This window comes from Natator depressus, chromosome 15, assembly GCF_965152275.1.
Source record: "Natator depressus isolate rNatDep1 chromosome 15, rNatDep2.hap1, whole genome shotgun sequence".
Lineage (NCBI taxonomy): Eukaryota > Metazoa > Chordata > Testudines > Cheloniidae > Natator > Natator depressus.
This window is the reverse complement of record NC_134248.1, coordinates 31,906,638-31,928,687: the sequence shown is the minus strand read 5'-3', so window position 1 is coordinate 31,928,687 and position 22,050 is coordinate 31,906,638. Positions and strand designations below refer to the sequence as shown.

Here is a 22,050-nt window from a genome sequence, read left to right as displayed (position 1 = left end):
GAATTTTCTTCCTTCTGTAACTGCCCTTTTTACACGTGCCTTGTGGGTGCTACAGTCCTGGGAGGCTGAACTGAGGTGTGGGCTCAATTATAACTTCTAGCAGTTGTGGTGACTCAAGCCTGTACCACCTCAATAGTACTGTTTTCTTCTACTACCTTGGTCTCTGTTGGCGTGGCCGCTGGCCCAGGTTTTAGAACCATTTCTCTAGGGAGCCTGGGATGGGTCTCTGTCACTCTGAAAAGAATTGCAAAGACGGAAGCATCTTGGTTCAGGGTTTCATGTTCTTATTGCTGTAATTTATATAAGTAAAGGCTGAAGTTTCTTTAGAGGGTCCTCTATTGCACTGTTGTAAATGATGCCAAAGGCACCTTTGAAACACCATCCTTTGAAACAGCCTTTTTGAATCCCCCACATGCTGTTGCCCTGTTGCATTATAATTTTGTTTCCTGTCTCTCTTCAGCTTTCAAGAAAAGCTTTCCATTTTTTTTTTAGCTGTACTGTTTATTCAACAGTTGCCTGTTTCACTTCCTAAGAAGGACTTGCTGCTGTTGGGAATTATGCTCTGGCTGGATATATATTTTCCTTAAACTCTGAAAAGAGCCTTTGTTTATTTGTGATCTGGCTCTAGTCCAGGCTCCTTTTTTCAGGCCTGGGAGGACGGCCTGTATCTGAGAAGAGTGCCAACAATTCTGTCTTGTGCATCAAGAGGTTTTAATCCAGACAGTCTCACTTTTTCCTTCTACTCTTAACCAGGCTTGGGTTAGGTGATTCAGCATGTTTGCACAAATTAGTCTTTCTTGTTCCAGAAAAAAATTAAAATAAAATGGATTAATCATGGTAATTTTTGCTTGAATACCAGATTTTACTTCTCTGTGACTCTTCATTTGCAGTATTTTCTCTTGTCTCATCTCATATTGCTGGTCTTTCCCATCCTTCACAAGAGGAGGTAGATCTTTTCTTTTGCTCTCTTCCCCTGTGCAAAGTGCTAGGAGAAGGCCAAATATTTCGTAGAATAGGGTGTTCTAGTGGTTTCTGGCCAAATTTCAGAAGATAAAATGTAAATTCTGTCTATGGAAAAAACAAAGCTGCATATTTAGGTATGCAAAAGTGATGAATTGCCAAAGCTAAGGTTGCACATGCAACCATGACTCTACCCCTGAGAGTTTGTTTACATGGCGGAAAAAGCCTGGAATAGCTATTTCTGAGTAACTACTCCTCGCTATCTCCCTATGTGAACATTGATTCTCCACTGAGTGCCCTTGTGTAGTTTAAGTTAAAGCACTTCGGAAACTGATTAATCCACAAACAGGCATTCTCAGTGCCGATGAGAAGTTAGTGTGGAATAGTTGTTGCACTTTAAATTCACACATGTCCCCATGACTTCTGTTGTAGGCAAGACCTTAGTATTCGTTATGATGTCTGTTTACTTGAGAAACTGTATGGGATCATGTAATGTCCCCTACAACTTTTCCTGCAGGCTTGCTGAGGAGATGCACAGGCGCCCTGTCTCATTCACTGCAGGTATTGTATGATGAGCTGAGCATAAGCCCTTGCCTTATTGACTGACATCTTATATGTGCCTTGCATGGACTCCAGCATTCAGTGCACTTAGTAGAAGACGCTACATGTGTTTCTAAGACCATAGAGAACTATGGGTAGGACAGGGAGGTTATATAAAGACTGTTGTAATGTAAATGCACAAGAGGGCAGAGATCAGGTTGTACAAACCCACCTGGACCCCATAGATACATACTCGGGGTGTCTAGTATGTGCTGATATGGGTTGTGATCTTTGATTTAAATATTTTCAGTCAGTCTTTTTAAATGTAAATAATACCAATAACCAAATTTAATTCTTTAGGTTCAAGCCTCTGGGGCAGTCAGATTAATTTAAATTTAGTGGAGGACTGTGAATGATACAATGAGTGATACAGTTAAAGACTCTATAAAATTAGCTGAAGCAAACTGGTATTACAACATAATCATAGATGCTATTTTAAACTCTCGTTCCAAGATGAAATGGTGCATCTAGGGGTGAGAAGACTGGGTATATAATCCTTTCACTAATGGTACCCTGATGGTGGGTGAGCACTTTAATCTACCCTTTTTATAACACCCCCTAATTATTTAGGATTTTAACCTGCCTTTTACCAAATCTGTATTTCCACTACCATAATTAAAATACCTTCTACTCCTTTATTAGCTATTTAATATTAAACATTACCTTAATTAACATCTGCATAGACACCATTCCAGTAACTATCAACATAGATAGTATCCTTCCAAAACATATGCATTTTGTCTAAAACATTTTTAAAACCAGTTAGAACCAAACTTGTTTACAGCATGACCTGGTGTTATGTCCTAACTTATCTCTAGCTTGCCTCTGAGCTGTCTCACTTCACTTCACCCACAATTTACCAGGCCTCATTGTTGTCAGCCCTATATTTAGGCCCCAAAACCTGTTCTCTACTTACATTTAGCTCATTTCTATTTAACATCACTCTTACAGGTCACAGGGCACCAGCACTGTTTTTAGTGTGCTGGCTTGATGAGCTAGCACAAGTATCCAAGTGCAGACGTAGCCTCGGATCTGCATGTCGATAGATCATCCCACCACTGTGCTGATTGAATCTGCCCTCTGCCTTACCCAGAATGGATTGTTATAGCACTAATCCTTTAAATATGCCTTTTCTTGATTGAACATTTGTTGCTTTAGTTTTGATACGTTAAATTAAGTTATGATAATTGTGAAGTAGCAATTTTGCTGAAGGCAGTGCTCTGTGTTGACATGGAGCTCTTACTGACACACACACACAGCTATTGACTTTAGTTTTCACAATTTTTTAACATTTTAAAGAACTTATTAGCAAACACATTAGACTGCTGAAAATACAGTGGAGTTCACTGACATCTTTATAGAAATACTGTCCATGAGTCTTAATGTTAAGTAGAACATCTTAAAAGAACGAACTTTCCCTTTAACCTTAGAATATCACTTGTGCTTCAGGCATTCATCATTTATTTAGCTGTCTGTGTTCTACGATAACATTCAGCTAAGTGCGCTCTTCTTTGTAAAAATATTTTGTAGAAGAAGGTTAATGCTGCTGGATTACGAAAACCTTCCATTAGATGCTTGTTTTCAGTAAGTGGCTTTTTCAATGTCTGAATTAATGAACATTTGGTAATCTGTCAGAAGACTTAGATAGCATTAGAGGGATCACATAACTTTTTTGTCTGTAGTTACCTTTCCTTTCCTTCCGACAAGCAGATCTCAGGTTCACCATTTCTTTTTCAATTGTTGTAGTGGGGTTTTTGCTTGTTGAATGGCCAGTTTTGGTAAATTGTGTTTTTCTGGACTGTTTTCACATACCTGAAGACTTCTTCGTAATGAAATCTCTTCCTGTGCACAGCCTGGTGATGATGATGTCAGAACAGTCTCATCATGTTTGTTGCAATGCTGTGCATTTAATAGGAAGGTGAGGAACTGGAGCCCATCTACTCCTCAGTGAATAGTCTGTCTGTGAAAGTTCTAAAACCAAATTTGAGCCTTCTCATCGCTGAGCTAGAATGCTAATTTTCCATAATCCTCCTGATTTTGAAATGTAATCGCAAAATTACTCTAATTCAAGTTTAAATCTAGTAATTTTGCAAGTGTGTGCATACATGTACACGCATACATGTACACTTATGTCACTCACCACCACTTGTGTCCAGTGAACACAGCAAATAGTGATGCGGTCTCGGGGGTTGGAGTCTTCCCCACTGATCCTGTGGCACTTGTGCAGACTACCCAGTGAGGTCTGGTGGGCAAACCATGACAATTTTGAATGGGTTGGGGTGCCTCTGGGTTTACCGCCCAAGTCACAGGCTTCTTGTTGTGCTCCAGCTGCTCTGTGTGGACTCTGTTGGACTACGTTAGCATGCTCTAGCTAACATAGCTAGCTAAAGCATGCCAGCAGGGTCCATACAGGGTAGAGTACACACGCAGCCTCCGGCTTTCACTGAATTCACTGTCCCCAAACTCCACAGGTAGTTGCTGCAGCTTTTCTCTTGTCACACCCTCACTAACCAGTGGGTGAGGAGAAACCAGAGGGGCAGAAGGAGGTGACTGCACCAGAGGAGAGAGGGAATGCAATGGGGGTGGGATGCTGGGAAGGAGGCTCAAGTCTGGGACTGGCTTAGGTAAATAAGAGCCCTAGGTAGCAGTGGAGGGCAGCTTTCCTAGGGTCAGTCCTCCCCTTCTCGCTGTTTGGGGCTGGGAGCCAGGGGTGAGGAAGGGGCCCAGAGGATCCAGGCCGCCCCTTGACCAACAAAGAGAGGAGGTGGGAGCTGGTTCCAGTTCCTCTGTGGGAAAAGAGCAGAGAGGAGAGGTCCGAATAACCTCACTAATTACTCCCTAATTTTCATAAACCTCCCTAAAAGTCTCTGTAGAACCACATGATTTACCCAGCCCCCAAATTAGCAGTTTGTAAGCTCTGTTGCACAGAAGTGTCTTAAGTGACCATAAAAACCAACATGAAAAGCCCTCCTACCTGCATCTTCCTTGTTCTGCATCAGTGTTCCAGGCAACGAACTGAGGAGCCAGGTAAACCACAATTTCTCTGTACTTCCTGTGGTGAATGTGATGGTGGCATAGGGGACTAAATGTTGCTACCTCATGCAAGCGTCCATGTGTACAACCCTTCAAAAAGGGGTGTCCACGAGAGACTTTTGGGACTAGTGCTTAAATGGTTGAGCCCTTCTCTGGGCTGGGGAGTGCAGAGGTCATACTGCAGAGGTGGTGAACACAGTAAACTCAAAGTTATGTCCTAGTGCTGACAAAGTGCTTGGGATGCTGAAAGGCTAAATTGAAATGCCATTTTAAGGGCTGCTTACACACCAATTCTAAGAGGCTGGGTAACGAGGAATTGGAAAGTCTCATTAAGAAGCAATTTGATATAATTGGTATTACTGAAATCTAGTGAGATTAATTGCATTGATGGGATGTTAAAATCACAGATTACAACCTGTTTAGGGATGATAGAATGGGTAGAAGAGGTTGGGTGGTGGCCCTCTATATTAAACATTATCTGTTTCTGAGTTATTGATAACTCAGAACCACAAGATATTGAATGTTTATGGATCACTGTGCCAACTACCAAAGCCCAAAGTGGTCCAGATGGAGGTCTGCTGGAGACCACAGAATCAAACTAAGGAACAGGATGAGTTACTATTTAAGCAACTTTCTGTAATGTGTGGAAAGAAAAATTGTGGTATTATACAGGACTTCAGTTTGGAGATATATACTGGATGTCTCGTGCAGCCAGTAGTAAAACATTCTAGATTATGGTTTTGTAACACAAAAGGTATTGCACCCAACACAAGGTAACATTATTTTGAATCTCTTTATGATGGATCAATGTGAATTAAATTGGACTGAAAGTTGGTGGTTACTTAGGGACTGGTGGTGATGACAAGATTATATTCAATATGTACAACAGAGGACAGTCTCAACCAGTACTATATATATTCTTGGTGCTACAAAAGGGCAAATTCCCCAAAGATGAAATTGTTAGCAAAATTTCACAGTCAAGAAAGAGGACAACTTTTGGTTAATAAATCGGTCTTAGTTTAGCAGCAAATTGAAGGCAGCAATTCGAACTAAAAAAGCAATATGTAACATGGAAAAAATAGGGAAATATTAATCAATATAAATGAATAGTTATGAAATATAGAAGGAAAGCTAAAGTCATCGGGGGAAATCCATCACTGGCAGGGGTAAGGACAATAAGGAGTTATATTAGGAACAAAAGAAATCCCTTGTCATAGGATAGACCAGTTACTATATGGAGGTGGTAAAATTGTTAATGATTCAGAAAAGGCAGAGGTGTACAATAAATATTTATGTTCTGTATTTGGAAAGAAGCACAATGATATGCTTGTATCCTATGAGGATGAAGTACTTTCCAGTCCATTAGTAACTGAGGATGTTAAACATTTACTAGGGATAAACTTCTTTAAAATCAGCAGACCCAGATAACTTACACCCAAGAGTTCTAAAAGAGTTGGCTCTTGGGATCTTTGGCCCACTGATAATTTTTAATTGGTTCAGTTAATAGAAAGAAAGTGATATAATACCTATCAATGTCTATTTATAGAAAATAGGTCTTGTCAAGCCTGATGTCATTCTTTGAGATTACAGATTTGGTTGCTAAAGGTAACTGTGTAGATGTAATATTACTTAATGATCTAGAAGTAAATATAAAGTCTCTGCTGATAAAACTTGCAGATGACACAAAGGCTGGCAGAATGCTCTGTAAGACTGCCCTGTTATTTACCGATCTAGATTGCTGGGTAAGCTGGATCCCATTCGAACAAAATGTGTTTAATGTTACCAAATGCAAAGTTATACATCTAGGAACAAGGAATGCAGGCAATATTTACAGAATGAGGGACTTTATTCTGGAAAGCAGGGATTCTGAAAAGAATGTAGGCATCATAATGGACAATCAACCCAACAGGAGCTCCCAGTGCGATGCTGTGGCAAAAGGGGCTAATGCAATCCTCGGATGTATGAACCGGAGATGTGACTTTAGTTGGGTATATGACATTGGTGGGAGTGTACTGAACACTGCATACAGTTCTGGTGTCAACATCATAATTATATGGAAAAATTGGAAAACGTGCAGAAAAGAGCTACAAATTTTTCAAGAGCTAGAAAAATGTTACAGTAAGACTTAGAGCTCAGTCTGTTTAGCTTTTCGAAAAGGATTGAGAGGTGACGGACTGATTAAAATGTTTAAATGCCTTTATGGAGAGAACTATTGGGTATTTAACCATGGGAGCAAACTACCCAAGGAAGTGGTGAGGGAATTCTCTATCCCTTGATGCCTTCAAATCAAGATGGAATACTTTTCTGGAAGATATTATTTAGTGAAACACAAGATATTGGTCTCAATACATGGGGTCAGTGGGTGAAATGTAATGGCCTATGCCATACAGGACGTCAGACTAGATGATCTGTTGGTCCCTTTTTTGGCCTTAAAAATCTATGAAAACAAATTCTAAAATATTGGAAACATACAAAATGTTTGTGGGTTTAAAACCACAAGCTCAGAGTCGGGAAAGGGGAGGTTTCAAATGCAAACATGGAAAACTGGAGAGAGGAAGTATTAAGGTGGAGCCCATGTCTTTACCCCTTCTACCATCAAGTCACAGCAGCTCTGCAGGTCCATTCTGGCTTATGTTTTATGGTCCTAAAAGCTCATTCTTCAGGGCTTCAGCGGGTCACCTTCAGGGGCAGGACAGTATTCTCCTCATCCTCCCTCCAAAATGTGTACAGAGTGGAAGGTCAGTCTCCTTTCTCTGAAGCATCAGAGACTGGTCACTGAGCCGAGTGGGCCTGTGCTCTGAGATGGCACTGATCATTCTTTCTCTCAGATGCTGGGCTGGCTGGTTCTTGTTCACATGCTCAGGGTCTAACTCAGGGGTTCTCAAACTGGGGGTCATGACCCCTCTGGGGATTGCAAGGTCATTATGTGGGGGTCACGAGCTGTCAGCCTCCACCCCAAACCTACTTCACCTCCAGCATTTATAATGGTTGCTAAATATAAAAAATGTTTTTAATTTATAAGGGGGTTGTCAGATTGTCAGTGACCTTAGGGATTTTTTTGCCTTCCTCCACAGCATGGGGTGCAGAAAACTTGCCAGGATTATCTATATGCCTTACTTAATCAATTTCCTGCCCTTTGTGGGGGTCCTCCTGTCCTCTCCATATAGCACATAGTCTGTTCTTCTGTGGGCTGTAATACTTGGTCTAATTTCAGTTGTTGGGTTTGGTGTGCGAGTGTCTGTGACCTGCAATATATAGGAGGTCAGACTCAATTATCTGGTTGTCCCTTCTGGCCTTAAACTCTATGACTCTGAGTTCTGTTGTAGAAGTGGGGTGAGATGGATGTTGCAATATACCCTACAGTGTGGAACTTGTCTCCCCCAACAAAGGACTTGTTATCTGCCAACCTAAGATGCAACTCTGAATTTGCCTAAAAGGCAGGTGTTGTCAGAAGGTAGATATTCATTAGGTCCGGGGGGGTTGGATGTGTCACAAGTCTCAGGGGGCGAGAAGTGGGGGGGGTCGGATAGGGGACTGGCCATGCCTGGCTGTGTGGGGAGGCAGCGCCTCCCCTAACTGGCCCTCCATACAATTTCTGAAACCTGATGCGCCCCCGAGTTTGCCCGCCCCTGTTCTGGAAGGTGCATTTTCTGCTAATGACTGAATTCTGACAACTTTCTGACTTGGTTATAGCCCTGGAAGACTTGCCTGATGTTGAAGAATGGACAAAAGAAAGCCAGTACTATTTTCTTGAGTCTTCAAAGGCTGGTTTTATTGCCAATGAAAAAGTTTTAATGTTCCAACACAAAGATGGAGTCTGAGCTCGGATACAACTGTTCAGAAATCATATTTTTAATAATTATATTTGTATATTCAGTGTTACTGCAGATCAGACTGAAATGTCATTTGTTAGACTGGCTTATGCTGTAGCTTGATTAGAAAGTTAAACGTTTACTTAATTAAATGTGAAATACAGGTTGAACCTCTCTAGTCTGGCACCCTCAGGACCTGACCAGTGCCGAACCAGATAATTTGCCGAACCATGGGAGGTCAATATGTAGCAAGCGGGTCTCTTTATTTTTATCTTGCTGAGACGAATAAACGGAACAACGCTTGCACCGCCACCTAGCCAAGGCTTACCGGCTCTCTTCATAACAAAGTGTTAATGTTACAGAATTTTACTGTATTTGCACAAGGAAATAAGTAGATTAAGCATAAAAAACATAAAATAAAATCATGCCAGACCATGGATGTTGCTGGACCGGAGAGTGCCGGACTAGAGCGGTTCAACCTGTACTGTCATTCAATATCCCGTAACTTTTTTTCTCCATCCAACTCTCTTCCTGTAGCTTTTATTTTCAAGGTGAGCAGCTTACTTTTAAATATATTGGTAGGAACATTTTTAATCTCTCACAAGACATTTTTCAGAGGCTCAACTTGATTCACAAATTTTGTAGAGCAATTTAGACTAACAGCAGCCTGCAAGAAATTTATTTTTGGTCTGGATTCAAATTGAAGAGGGTTACTCAGTACTCACTTTAAAAGCTCAAAAGAAAAAAACAGCATTTACTAAAACATGTATTGCTTATGTGTAACTTAGAACTAAAAACTCTTCACACAATGGCCATTTTTACTTAACAGGTTTAAAAAAATTTCTCCTCTAGAAAAACTTTCCCCAATGGATACTTGTAGCACTCTATTTCTTTTTTTTAATTATCAAAATAAACTAAATAGATATTTTTTTTAAAGACTGTAATGGCTTGGTAGAATTTTTTTAATTTGCTATCTAGGAAGGTGACGTACAAAACTGCCACTGCACCCTTAAGAATTTTGGGGAAGGAAGGACAACAGCGTGAAATAAAATTAGTGGCCAAACTCTGCTGGAATGGTTTGGTAAATGGCAGAGTCGTTTGGCTGAAGGCTACCTCCGAAGCAAAACGAGGAGGGGTCTTAGTTGCACTCTAGAGAGAACAGTATGTGGGAGGTGGGAGTCACACTATTAAGTGGGGCTCTGAGTGTGGTTGTAGTACAGAAAGGACCTTACAGTCCTCGCTGCTGATTTTCTCTTGCAATAGTTGCTGCTTTGCGTGAAACGTTCAGACCAACAGGCCTTTGAAAGTCAGTGCAATTACCTGGGCAAGTTGCTGATGCAGAGGTTTGATTGCTGAGGGTTCAGCATACAAGATAAGACTGCAGTCCAGCAATCTGGAGACCATATGCAAATGAGGTGACACCATAATCTCCATTTTGATATGTATTACCTCATTTACATAAGTTCACACTCTTCCCAAAGATTCTCTCTCCCCTTTCTGTAGCTCTGTCCCCTTGAGGTCCCCTCCCTTCTGCCTCTATCTGGCTCCCATCTCGTTATCTCTGGCTTCTCTCTTCTTACCTGTGTTTCTTCTGCCTGCCTCCCCCTCCCCAGTGAGTTTTCGTGCTCAACACCGCATGCTCCCCAAACAGCCCGTGGGCATAGAGATAGCTAGAGTGAATGCTTACGTAGTGCTGCTCTAGCTGTGTCTCTGGCTATGGGCTCTAGGCAGGGTGTATGTCTCCAGGCTTCCAGTCCTAGAGTAGTCCTTAAAGATTCTAACCATACAGATGCGTATTAGAGTGTGCGCATATTCATGTATGCAGCTCTCGGCTCTTTTTCTGGAAATGAGGTAGAAGTAGGTACTGAGGATAGGGTGGCTGAAATAAGAAGCATCAGACTACTGCAGGAGGCAGACGAGCTCTGGGCTTGGGGAGTTTTTAACTATGAATATGAAAGGCTGTGTTACCAGCGTATTACAATAACAATGTCTATCCATTTGTGTAATGGGATAAGGGCCATTGCAAATTGTTCTGCATAATTGCATATTTTATGCAGATAATTGAAACTGAGACAATTAAACAGTAATAAACAGTTATTTCTTCAACAAAAAAAAGCCTGTCTTCTAAAGTCTATACGTGCACAAATCTTAACTGTTAAAATTCTCAGCTGATACTTTTTTAAAGATTTAAAAAACCCTAAAAGTCTCAGAGGGTTCACTGTTCTGATCAGGTGACTATTGAATGACTGTCACAGGTCTCCTGATAATTAGCTTCTAATAATTTGGTATAGCTGATGATTCTGTAAACTTAACTTGAATTGGTAACTGATTTTATACTTCTAAGTTTAGTGTTTATCTGACTTGAATTATTCTACTAGGCAGGTGGCCACATGCTAGTTTTACTATCATCTCATCCTCCACCTTCATAGATTCCAAGATTAGAAGGAACCATTATCATCCATTCTGATCTCCTATGGCCTGTTATACAAAACTTGCACCCAAATAATTCCTAGAGCAGATCTTCTAGAAAAATATCCAATCTTGATTTAAAAATTGTCAGTGATGGAGTATCCACCACAACTATTGATAAACTGTTCCAGTGCTTAATTACTCACTGTTAAGTATTTATGCCTTATTTCCAGTCTGAGTTTGTATCTAGCTTCAACTTCCAGCCATTAGATCATATTATCCATTTCTCTGGTAGATGGAAGAACCCCTAATTAAATATTGGTTCCCCATGTAGCTACTAATAGACTGTAATCAAGGCACCCCTTAACCTTCTCTGTATTAAGCTAAATAGACTCAAGGAGCTAAATCACTATAAGGTATGTTTTCTAATCTTTTAATCATTCTCCTGGCTCTTCTCTGAACCCTCTCCAGTTTATCAACATCCTTCTTGAATTGTGGGCACCAGAACTGAACGCAGTATTCCAGCAGAGGTCACACCAATGCCCAATACAGAGGTAAAATAACCTCTCTACTCCTACTTGAGATTCCCCTGTTTATACATCCCAGGATTGCATTAGCTCTTTTGGCCACAGCATCATAGTAGGAGCTCATGCTCAGCTGATTATCCACCACAACCCCCAAATCTTTTTCAGTCATTGCATCCCAGGATAGAGTTCCCCCATCCTGTGAGTATGGTCTACATTCTTTGTTCCTAGATGTGTACCTTTACATTTAGTCATGTTAAAAATACATATTGTTTACCAAGTGATCTTGTTCGCTCTAAATCAGTGACCTGTCCTCATTATTTACCACTCCGCCAATTATTTTTTCATCTGCCAACTTTCAGTGATTTTGTTTTGTTTTCTTCCAGTTTATTGATTAAAAATGTTAACTAGCATAGGGTCAAGAACCAGTCCCTGCAGGACCCCACTGCAAACACACCCACTCAATGACAATCCCCTATTTACAATTACATTTTGAGAGCTATCAGGTAGCTTTTAATCTGTTTAATGTGTGCCATGTTAATTTTATATTCTAGTTTTTTAATCAAAGTGTTGTGCAATAGCAAGTCAAAAACCTTACAGAAGCCTAAGTACATTACATCAACACTTTTATCAACCAAATATGTAATCTCATCAAAAAAGATCACGTTAGTTTGACAGGATCTATTTTCCATAAACCTCCTCTATTTGCTTGTATTTGGTCACCTAATAGAGTAAATTGTAATCCAGACTGTAAGATCTTTGGTACAGAAACTATCCTTTTGATAACTGTACAGTTCTAGCACATTGGAGCCCTGACTGCAATAATATTTATGCAAATAAATAATATCCCCAGTTCTGTCAGTAGTTTCCAAACATATCCAGAAGGAGAATATGCTTCTATAATAGGAGAATAGCATATCTAACAAGAACTTCTGGCCCAGATTCTGGGTGCTATTTCCAGTGTTAGCCATGTTTGTTTGGGTTTCCAGTGGCTCATCTCAATTCTGTGCATTTGCTGGCTTCTCTAAAAATGCTTTTCTAGCCTGTTCTCTAACTATGAAATACAGATCATAGGATTAGGCTCCTTAAAATGATCGCACTCCCTTTTCCAAGGAATTCTACTGAGAAGTAAATAAATATGGAAATATATTATAACATTCCAGTTAAATAAAGTCTAATGCTGCAGTGGGGATATTCTTCCAGCCAGGGTTGTGGGTCAGCAGCACGCTTCAGAGTAGATGCTGATGCAGCTGGAGAACCTGTTGGTGGCGCTTGTATGCACCAGAAGTGACTTGTGCCATTGTTCACTCAGAATGTGTACAGACCACGTTTGAAGCACTTCAGGTCACCACCATCCTAGGAGATTCCAGGCTGTTTCCAAATGCAAAGACTGTTCTTATTTGCAAGAACTAGGATTTGTGCATCTGTGTTTATTCATTCACTTCCTATTGTATTTGCTTTTTTTGAGAATGAATAGCTTTTATATGACAGTATAAACCAACTTTAATTTCTGAAAAACTTCATTTAGTATATCCCTAAACCTAATATGCTACCGTTCTTACATAGCTTAATAATAGTCTAGAGAATTTCTTGAATAAATTCTATTCAATCCTTAATATAATTTTATATAGTTAGACCCCCTCTCCTATGCCACCCAGTCAACATGAACAGGTTAATTACTGTTTATCAAAGTTGTATTTAAAAACATTAAATACACAAAATAACTTGGAGAATAAGAACACTTCTGTACTGTTAATGTAACTTGAAACTCATTTAAAATATGCTTCTGTTGCAAAGCAAATTTGCTTTTGTTCTTTCCAAAGGATTGCAGAAAGTGCATACCAAATTCAGCCTTCAAAATACCCAGGAGCTGGAGATTCAAGTAGGCTACAGCTGTCTTCACCCCCAGTATTCAAAAATAACTAATGAGATGAGAAGTCTACAGCTGGTGGCAAGCACCATAAACCATGAGCCAAGGGCTTCTTTACGTTCGCTCTTCCCTTTCCCCTGTGGGATCCTAAAAGAGACAGAATATTAACAAAGCCAGCAGGCTGTCTCATTCCATGCTATTGCTCATTTGCAGCTATAATTGGGAGTTAAGGTTGCGTACTGTATGCTGAAACTGTCATATATGAAGGAATATACTGGCTCACTGCAATACGCTTATAGAAAGAAAACATGCAACAACTTTCACTGCTGTATTCCAGCAAAATCACAAATGAACGTAAACTTCGATATTTAAAAAGTCAATATTTTACTATTAGATACTGGGATTATCATCATAGTAACTCGGTCTCAGGGTTAAACGTGTGGGTATACATTTAACAGACGCTGATTTTTGAATGCAAACATGCAGTGGTTATGCTCCTTCCTTAGCTTGTCCATGTGGTGGATAAAGCACTCTGACCAAACTTGTCAGCAAGTTAAAGAAGTATGGGCTGGATGAATGCACTATAAGGTGGGTAGAAAGTTGGCTAGATTGTCGGGCTCAACGGGTAGTGATCAATGGCTCCATGTCTAGTTGGCAGCCCGTGTCAAGTGGAGTGCCCCAAGGGTCGGTCCTGGGGCCGGTTTTGTTCAATATCTTCATAAATGATCTGGAGGATGGTGTGGATTACACTCTCAGCAAATTTGCGGATGATACTAAACTAGGAGGAGTGGTAGATACGGTGGCGGGCAGGGATAGGATACAGAGGGACCTAGACAAATTGGAGGATTGGGCCAAAAGAAATCTGATGAGGTTCAATAAGGATAAGTGCAGAGTGCTGGAATGCGTTACCTAGGGAGGTGGTGGAATCTCCTTCCTTAGAAGTTTTTAAGGTCAGGCTTGACAAAGCCCTGGCTGGGATGATTTAATTGGGGAATGGTCCTGCTTTGAGCAGGGGGTTGGACTAGATGACCTCCTGAGGTCCCTTCCAACCCTGATATTCTTTGATTCTATGATTCAAAGTTAATACCATTGAGAGCACTTTTGTAGAATTGTCTGGTTAGTGGGTTTGCTTGGGCTTTTAATGTTTGTTCAAACTTTTTTTGTATCATTTTTGTTCAGAAGTGAGACAGGTGAGGTAGAAAACCTTCATGAAAGGTTATAAAACATGATGATTAGACATGAAAACAGTTTTTGAGCCATCTGAGTCTTTGGATAAAGAAGTATTTAGGCAGTTTTTGAAGTGCATATTGAATACACCGGTGAACAAGGAAATGTTGCAATCTGTTGGATACATGTTCATGGTTTTTGTTTTTAAGTGTATTTACTTGGTGGCCCAGAATAGCTTCAGAGCAGCTTCTCCAGTTTATCTTGTTATGTGCTGTGTTTAGATGTATCAGTAGTGAAAACTGCACATGAGCAAAAGCTGAATTTCCATGGGTATCAGTTGGTTGAAGAGGACCTTCTGAGTCTTCCAGTTCATCTGTTGCAAGAAATAAGTAATAGACCACTACAAAGTCTGCATTGTCTGACCTCTTTTCTAGCCTAATGATCTTCCATAGTCTTGTTAACCAGGCTGCTAGAAAGATGTCAAGTTAACATATTTCCTTTCTTAATGTCATTACTTCCAACTGTACTTCAGTAATTTGTGGTTTTAGTCATCTTTCATCCCCCTCATCTGTTCTTACTGCAATATTAAAATACAATCATGAAAACATTTCTATATAACTTTTAAAACAACTTTTTCTACAAAAAGACAACAACCTTGCAGTGTCTCATCTTATGAATTCTACAGTGAGGAAGAAGAATCTAAGTTAGTCTCAGGCATATGTCAAATTTCCATTGTGGTCAATTCCTACTTCCATTCTAAAGCTCTCAAAATGGGGGTTATAGGTGGTATCACTGGCAATTACTAACAATAGTATTGGTAAAGTGCCTTACCTATTATACACCTGGATGAAAACGACCCTAAGCAGGACCTCCAACAGGCAACCCCACTCTTGAGGACTTTTAAAAATATCCTTAGTTAGTGCTGACCAGTTGATAGACCCACCTCTTTTGTTCAGACTTTTGCTAGTCCTTTGGATGGTTGCTGAAGTCAGGCTTCATTGTAGCTATAAAATTAGATACATCTTTGTCATTTAAATCAACCCAGTCATTTGTCTCATTAGCAAGTGGTGCTTAACATTACAGGTGTCTAGGTAGTGATTTATTTACACACTATTTTTGAAAAATAGGGTCTGAACAAGAGACTGTTTTAGCTGCTAGGTTTTGAAGTGGATTTGACAGTCCTACTTTCTAGGGTGGTAACAATTATGCATGTTCTATGCTAAACTGCACAGCATTCTTTGACAGTGAATCTTTGCTGCCTCTCATATGAAGCGGCATGAGCAGTGGCTCATTGTCACTGGCAAATTGTCTTCCTTTTCAACACGAGCTTCACTTTTTGTGGATTAAACTTGGAAGTAAAAGCAGTGGTGATAGATAACTAATAACAAACAATACCTTGTATTTATGAACAGTGTGGCGTTGTCTGGCTCTGGGCTGCTCCAAGACACCCTATGCAACCCCTCAGTGTTTAAGTCCAACTCCAACATTTTAGGTTCTTCTAAACTAATCTGTTGGCCACTCTGACTTGCTGACTAGCTACCTTGATAGCTAAGTCCATAGTCTTCAAAAACTTAGTTTTGGATAATGCTTGCTTTGACTGCATTAGACTACTGAGGTAAGAGAAGCAGTCTCTCCTGAGATGGTTATAAAAAAAAAAAAAAAAAGTGTACCAATTCTGTAAGAATTTTGCATTTTCTTTACGTTGCCAGTAATGTGGATTGTTGTCTTAATGCAAATGATTCAAATCTGTCACGATTCTAAAATACTTTATTATATGGCATTATGTATATAAAACCGGTTTGTCATTCAGAATATTGCAACATCACTTAACAGTGAAATAATATGGGCTATAATCTCTGCTCCCAGTGGATCTGTGCACATAGTTAATTAGTTTCCATTTTGATTATTCATATTTTGATTAAGAAGTAAAGCACAGATTTCCCATTAAGTTTGTGAGCAGCGATGCTGACCTCCTAAATGGCTTTAATTTGTGTAGCAAATGAATAGTAAGAACTGACTAAAACCAGACAAGGGCTTAACTTAGAGACTTAAATGTGCAACCAAAATAGTTAAACAAATAACACTTATTTTTTCTAACTTCATTTTCAAATTGCTATTGAAGATTTTTTGTAAACCCAGTTCATCTCATCTCTTCATCCTGTCAGTTCATCCAGTTTCTCTGCTTAATACATTAGTCATCACTGAGAGTATGTCTACACTTAAACTGCTGTCACTGTAGCACTTTGGCATAGGTAGCATCTACACTCATGGGGGGGGGGGGTTGTCTCATTGGCACAGATAATCTGCCTCCCTCAGAGGTGGGAGCTATGTCAACAGAAGCATTCTTCCATCGACACAGCGCTATCTACACTAGGGGTTAGGTTGGTTTAACTACGTCTCTCAGGGGGAGGTAGATTTTTCACACCCCAAAGACATAGCTATGCTGTGGAAGTTTCCAGGGTAGACCAGCCCTAAAATGCCACAATTAGAGTATTTATTTTTAATTTCATTATGTGAATAAGCAACACGAAGTGATTTGAGAGAGATTCCTTCAGTTGCAGATCTATTTTGATGTCCCCCTTTCTTTGCTGAGGGCACCAGACCAACTTAATGTTCAGCCTACAGTCCTCATCAAGCCCAAACATGTTTTTTAAACCCACCTGACTAGATTTTCTTCTCCTGAAAACTTCATTCTATTCTTTATCCAACTTTGTAATTATATTTTTGAATGAATTGCCCTAAAATCTTCTTAACTAAATTTCTATCCACCCACTAAAACGTGGAGACAAACTGTTTTCATTTTGAAAATGCTCATCTCGTGCCACCCAATAAAATGGTAGTTAACAGAAAATTCTTCTGCAGGAATAACTAGCTGTGTTGCATCCTGTTTTATCAGACAACACTTACTAGCTTGCTTATTAGCTGCACTTTGGCAGCTGAATAGGCTGCCATGGTCCTGTGAAGCTGAAATTTCAAATTGGAGCTCGTTTTAGCTCCCTTCTACCTGTACTGGAGAATTCTAGATTTAAACATACAATATGCAGTTGAGTTCTTTGTATGATGGTATGACACTAACTTCAGTGTAGTGAAGGATGGATGCATATGCCAGCTACAGAATTTTCAGTCTTAAATTAGTACTTCTGTCTCTTGAGTTCCTGTGGCATTTGTTGCAAATAAAGGATGAAGAAACAGAACTGGTTCTGATGGGTTGAGAAATGCTCACCAGGGTTGTGACCATCATATGCTGCTTGTTCTTTCCAGCTTGAATTGTGACTTTGCCTTGCATTCAACAAGAATGAATGGTATAGAGAAGACCTGGTGGGAGCTCCTACTTGCCCTGTCTTATAATACAAGATCAACAGGAAATCCAGTGAAATTGAAAATCTGCCAGAAGAGATCACTGAGGTTAGGAATTGATGGTTGAAAGAAAGGATTAGATACTTTATATGGCACCTTGGCAGTTACATTAGTCAGGATGTTTTTTGTTGTTGAAGTGATATAAACCCTTATGGGATAAATCAATCACTGACTACTATTTAGAGTTATTCCATAATTGTCCACAATTGAATTTTTGGTAACATTTCCTGAAGCATCCAGTGCTGGCAACTCTGACACAGGTTACTGGGCTCTTGTATTAGTCTCTTCTGGCACTTCCTGTTAGTAAGATCACTTTGTATAAACAACTCTGTGTGTTTTGTATTATAAGATCCTGAGTGCTATATTATGTTTATGCCAAATACAATTGCTCATGCTCTTGACTACTGGGACCTGATCTAGCCACAGAGAAAATGGACTATTCTAACTATGTACTTTCTGCAATTGACCCTTATCAATTATCAATTGGTTGTCTTAAACTTTTTTTCCAGGAAGGAGGAAAGGAAGGTGTTCTAAGTTTAGTATTAAGTGACTTGTTTGATTCAGTTGCTATGTCTCTGCCTAGGGATTGATAACACTTAAGGGATGCAGTAAAAGAGATGACCGTTTAATTTCACTTTTCATCTTCAAAACACTCTGCAAACATTATTCCCTGCAACAGCCTCTGAGGCAGGCTTCAGGAAATACCTGTAACTTCTTTGTGATAGTTCTCTCTTCTCACTCCACAAATCTTATCCTGATTAGGCATCAGTCCTATCCCCTCAATCTTTTAAAAAATTATATAAACCAAGCTTCATTTACATTGTCATAGTTATATCCCCTGTGTCTCTCTGTTTCTTGTCTTGGGGTTTTTTAATAGTGTCTGCCACTTTTGTATCTAATTGTTTTGAACGTAGCATAAAAATTAAATGAAGTTATTTAAAATTATTTTAGCAATGGTAAGTTAGCATTTAAATGTGAACGTTGTTCAAGACTGAATAGTTACAAAAGAACTTATCCGATGCAGTGAGCTGTAGCTCACGAAAGCTCATGCTCAGATAAATTGGTTAGTCTCTAAGGTGCCACAAGTCCTCCTTTTCTTTTTTCATAGTTAAAATGCAACCCTTTCCACTATGCTGAATGAGCAAGCTGTTTAGATTCAACTGCTGAGCTTGCATGCCACATTGTTTTACAACTTAATGGGATACTTCTTGCTTTATAACTTGCTACTTCCATGAGAATTGTTTGTTCATTTGTATAGTCTTTAAAAATTGTAACAGCCACTTTGAGGTCACAAGCTGAAGCGAATTCATTGTCAGAAAGGTCTTGGCCCTGGAAGCCTAGATCAAGATTATGTCCAGGAGTGATCTCTTGTTTTTTCCATGATACTATTTTATTATCTTTTTCTTCAGCATTTTTAAGTGAACCGTGTTCGGTGTTCTCATAAATGTTCAGGAACTCATTCTTGGCACCAGACACCGTAGAACTATAATTTTCCATATTCGGAATGGACTGAGCTATGGTTTCGAGCAATAAAATGAATTTTAGAGTTTTTGCATCCAAAAGACCATCTTCAAGAATGTCAGTGCTGATTTGGGGGTAACACCCAGCCATCCCTTCAGCAGCAGCTGATTGAGGAGACTTCTTGCATATTTGAAGATCTTTTAGACATTTAATAGATACACTGAGGAAGCCCTGACATACTCAATGGGTAAGTAAAATACTAAATGATGCTGAAAAATGGCTGCTAGTATATATTTTTTTGGTTTTTGAGAAACTTGAAAATGCTCTTGATTTTTGATGCATGATGAGAAAGTTGTCTTGTCTTAATAACCAATGAAAAGCAGCATCATATGGGCATCACATCCAGAATACAGATGATGTGGATGCTCGTTTATCAACAAAGGCCAAACATCTTTCATATTAGCCTTGTTGGTCAGAAGTGAAATAACTTTCCCTGGATCCAGTTAATAGTTTTAAGCGGGTCAGCGATATATTGGGCTGTGTGGTGATTACACATTCCATTGCAAAAGTGAGAAAACGCTGGTTGTGAAGTTTTTACTGTCAAGTTGATTGCGCATATTGCTCTGTCCATCAGACACTAGACACATGAGAATGCCAACTGTGTTACTACACATCTGCTTTGGAACTCCGATTTCCTGCAAGCCATTTCCTACATGGTACTTTAAATTAGGCACAATTTATGGAAAAAATATAGGATGTAAGGAATTTTGACTACATGAAATGATGTGTAACTGTTATAAATTCATCTAGCAAATGTACAGTCAAGTTTGTTTCTGGTCATGGGACATTCTATCCAAAAACCTCTTAAAACCAATTTGATGAACATCTAAAGACGTTCCAGGAGTTTTTTTCCTTTTTCGCTGTCCGGCATTTTGTTGGTGATGGCTTCTATCCCTATAGTTTCACTCCTAGGTCCTAACTTCCTAATCAATATCGTGCTCAGATACTATAAACATGAGGCCTATAGAAATGCTTAAAGTAAATTATAGCTCATAAACATTTAGCACCTTTGGTCTTGTTTCGCTTCATTTTAGTTGGCATTTTTCTGTATTGTGTAAGTTGGTGGGAAAATGTTCTGTGCTCTTGCTTAAAGTGAACTGTTCAAAGCAGTTTCCAATCTGAGAGTAGTGTAAATGGCCTAGCACTGGATATCTGCCCCTTCTCTCTCAAATATTATATACCTACTTCCACCGTAATGTAAAATATCAGCCAATGTGTGATTACTAGCCTGAGGGGGGGAGTTGCGGAAATTTTGATAGTTACGTAATTACAACGCAAAACAGTTCATGTATAGATGTTTATACTTTGTCGATTCAGTTTGTAAACTCTGTGGACCAAGGATAGTGTCTACCTTTGTATTTGTACAGTATTTAATGCATGGGGTATTGGTCCAGAAAGGGACTCCTGAGTCCTAGTTATGTAAACATGTAACAATAATAAGGTCTTTGTCTGCAGGCAATGGAGAAGCAACTCTGGGGGAGGGGAACCAAATACAAATAAAAACAAAACCATGTTCCAGAGTGCCCCAAAAGGATGCAAAGGAAAGATAGGAAGAATAGTAGGAAGCCAATATGGCTTCATTAAGAGCTCTTTAGTGACCTGAAAATCAAACAGGAATAATACAGGAAGTATAACTAGGCAAATTGCTAAGGAGTAAATAGAATAGCCCAAGAATTTAGGAACAAAATCAGTAGGTATTTTGTGCAGTAGCCTTTCTAAGGGACATAAAAGGCAGTAAGAGGTTCTTTAAATACATTGGAAGCAAGAGAGTGACAAAGGAAAGTGTTGGACTGCTACTTATCGGAGAAGGAGAGCTAATTACTGAGGACATTAAAAAAGCTGAGGTGTTCAATGCCTATTTTGCTGCAGTCTTCACTAAAAAATGAATGGCAACCAGATACTCCATACAATGAATATTAATAACAAAGGGGAAGGAATGCAAGCCAAAATAACAAGAGAACAGGTTAAAGAACATTTAGATAAATGTATTCAAGTAAGTGGGGCCTGATTAAATTCATCCTAGGGTCCATAAGGAACTAGCTGATGCAATCTCACAACTGTTAGCAATTATCTTTGAGAAGTAATGAAGGACAAGTGAGGTCCCAGAAGACTGGAGGAGGGCAAACATAGTATCTGTCTTTAAAAAGGGGAATAAAGAGGACCTACGGAAATATAGACTAGCCAGCTGAACGTCAGAAGGATCCTGGCTTATATTATTAAATCAGTTTGTAAACAACTAGAGGATAATAGGGTTATAAAGAATAGCTGTCATGAATTTGTCAAGAACAAATTATGCCAAATCAATCTAATTTTCTTCTTTGACTTGGTACTGGCCTATTGGATAACTAACTCCCCCTATTTACATTAATTCTTATGGGGAAATTGGATTTGCTTAACATTGTTTCGCTTAAAGTTGCATTTTTAAAAAACATAACTAGGACGTTAAGTGAGGAGTTACTATATGGTAAGGGCTGTTTAAAAAAAAAAAAAAAAAAACAAAAACGATCAATTATTCTCCATGTCTACTGAAGGTAGTACAAGAAGTAATAAGCATAATCCTCCTTCTGATGGAAAGGAGGTTTAGGTTAGGTATTAAACAAAAAAACTTTCAGGGTAGTTAAGCTCTGGAACAGGCTTCCAAGGGAGATTGTGGAATCCCTGTCATTAGAAGGTTTTTAAAAACAGGTTTGACAAACACCTGCCGGGGATGGGGTAGGTTTACTTGGTCCTGCCACAGTGCAGGGGCTGGACTTGATGACTTCTCGAGGTCCCTTCTATCCCTATTTGGTTCAGTAAT

At 39.4% G+C, this 22,050-nt stretch overlaps 1 protein-coding gene across 1 annotated transcript in view; it reads left to right on the top strand.

Annotated features, from left to right (window-relative positions):
• The window catches only part of PITPNB (phosphatidylinositol transfer protein beta), a 78,233-nt gene that overhangs the window by 28,077 nt on the left and 28,106 nt on the right, over positions 1 to 22,050 (top strand). The window lies entirely within an intron of this gene.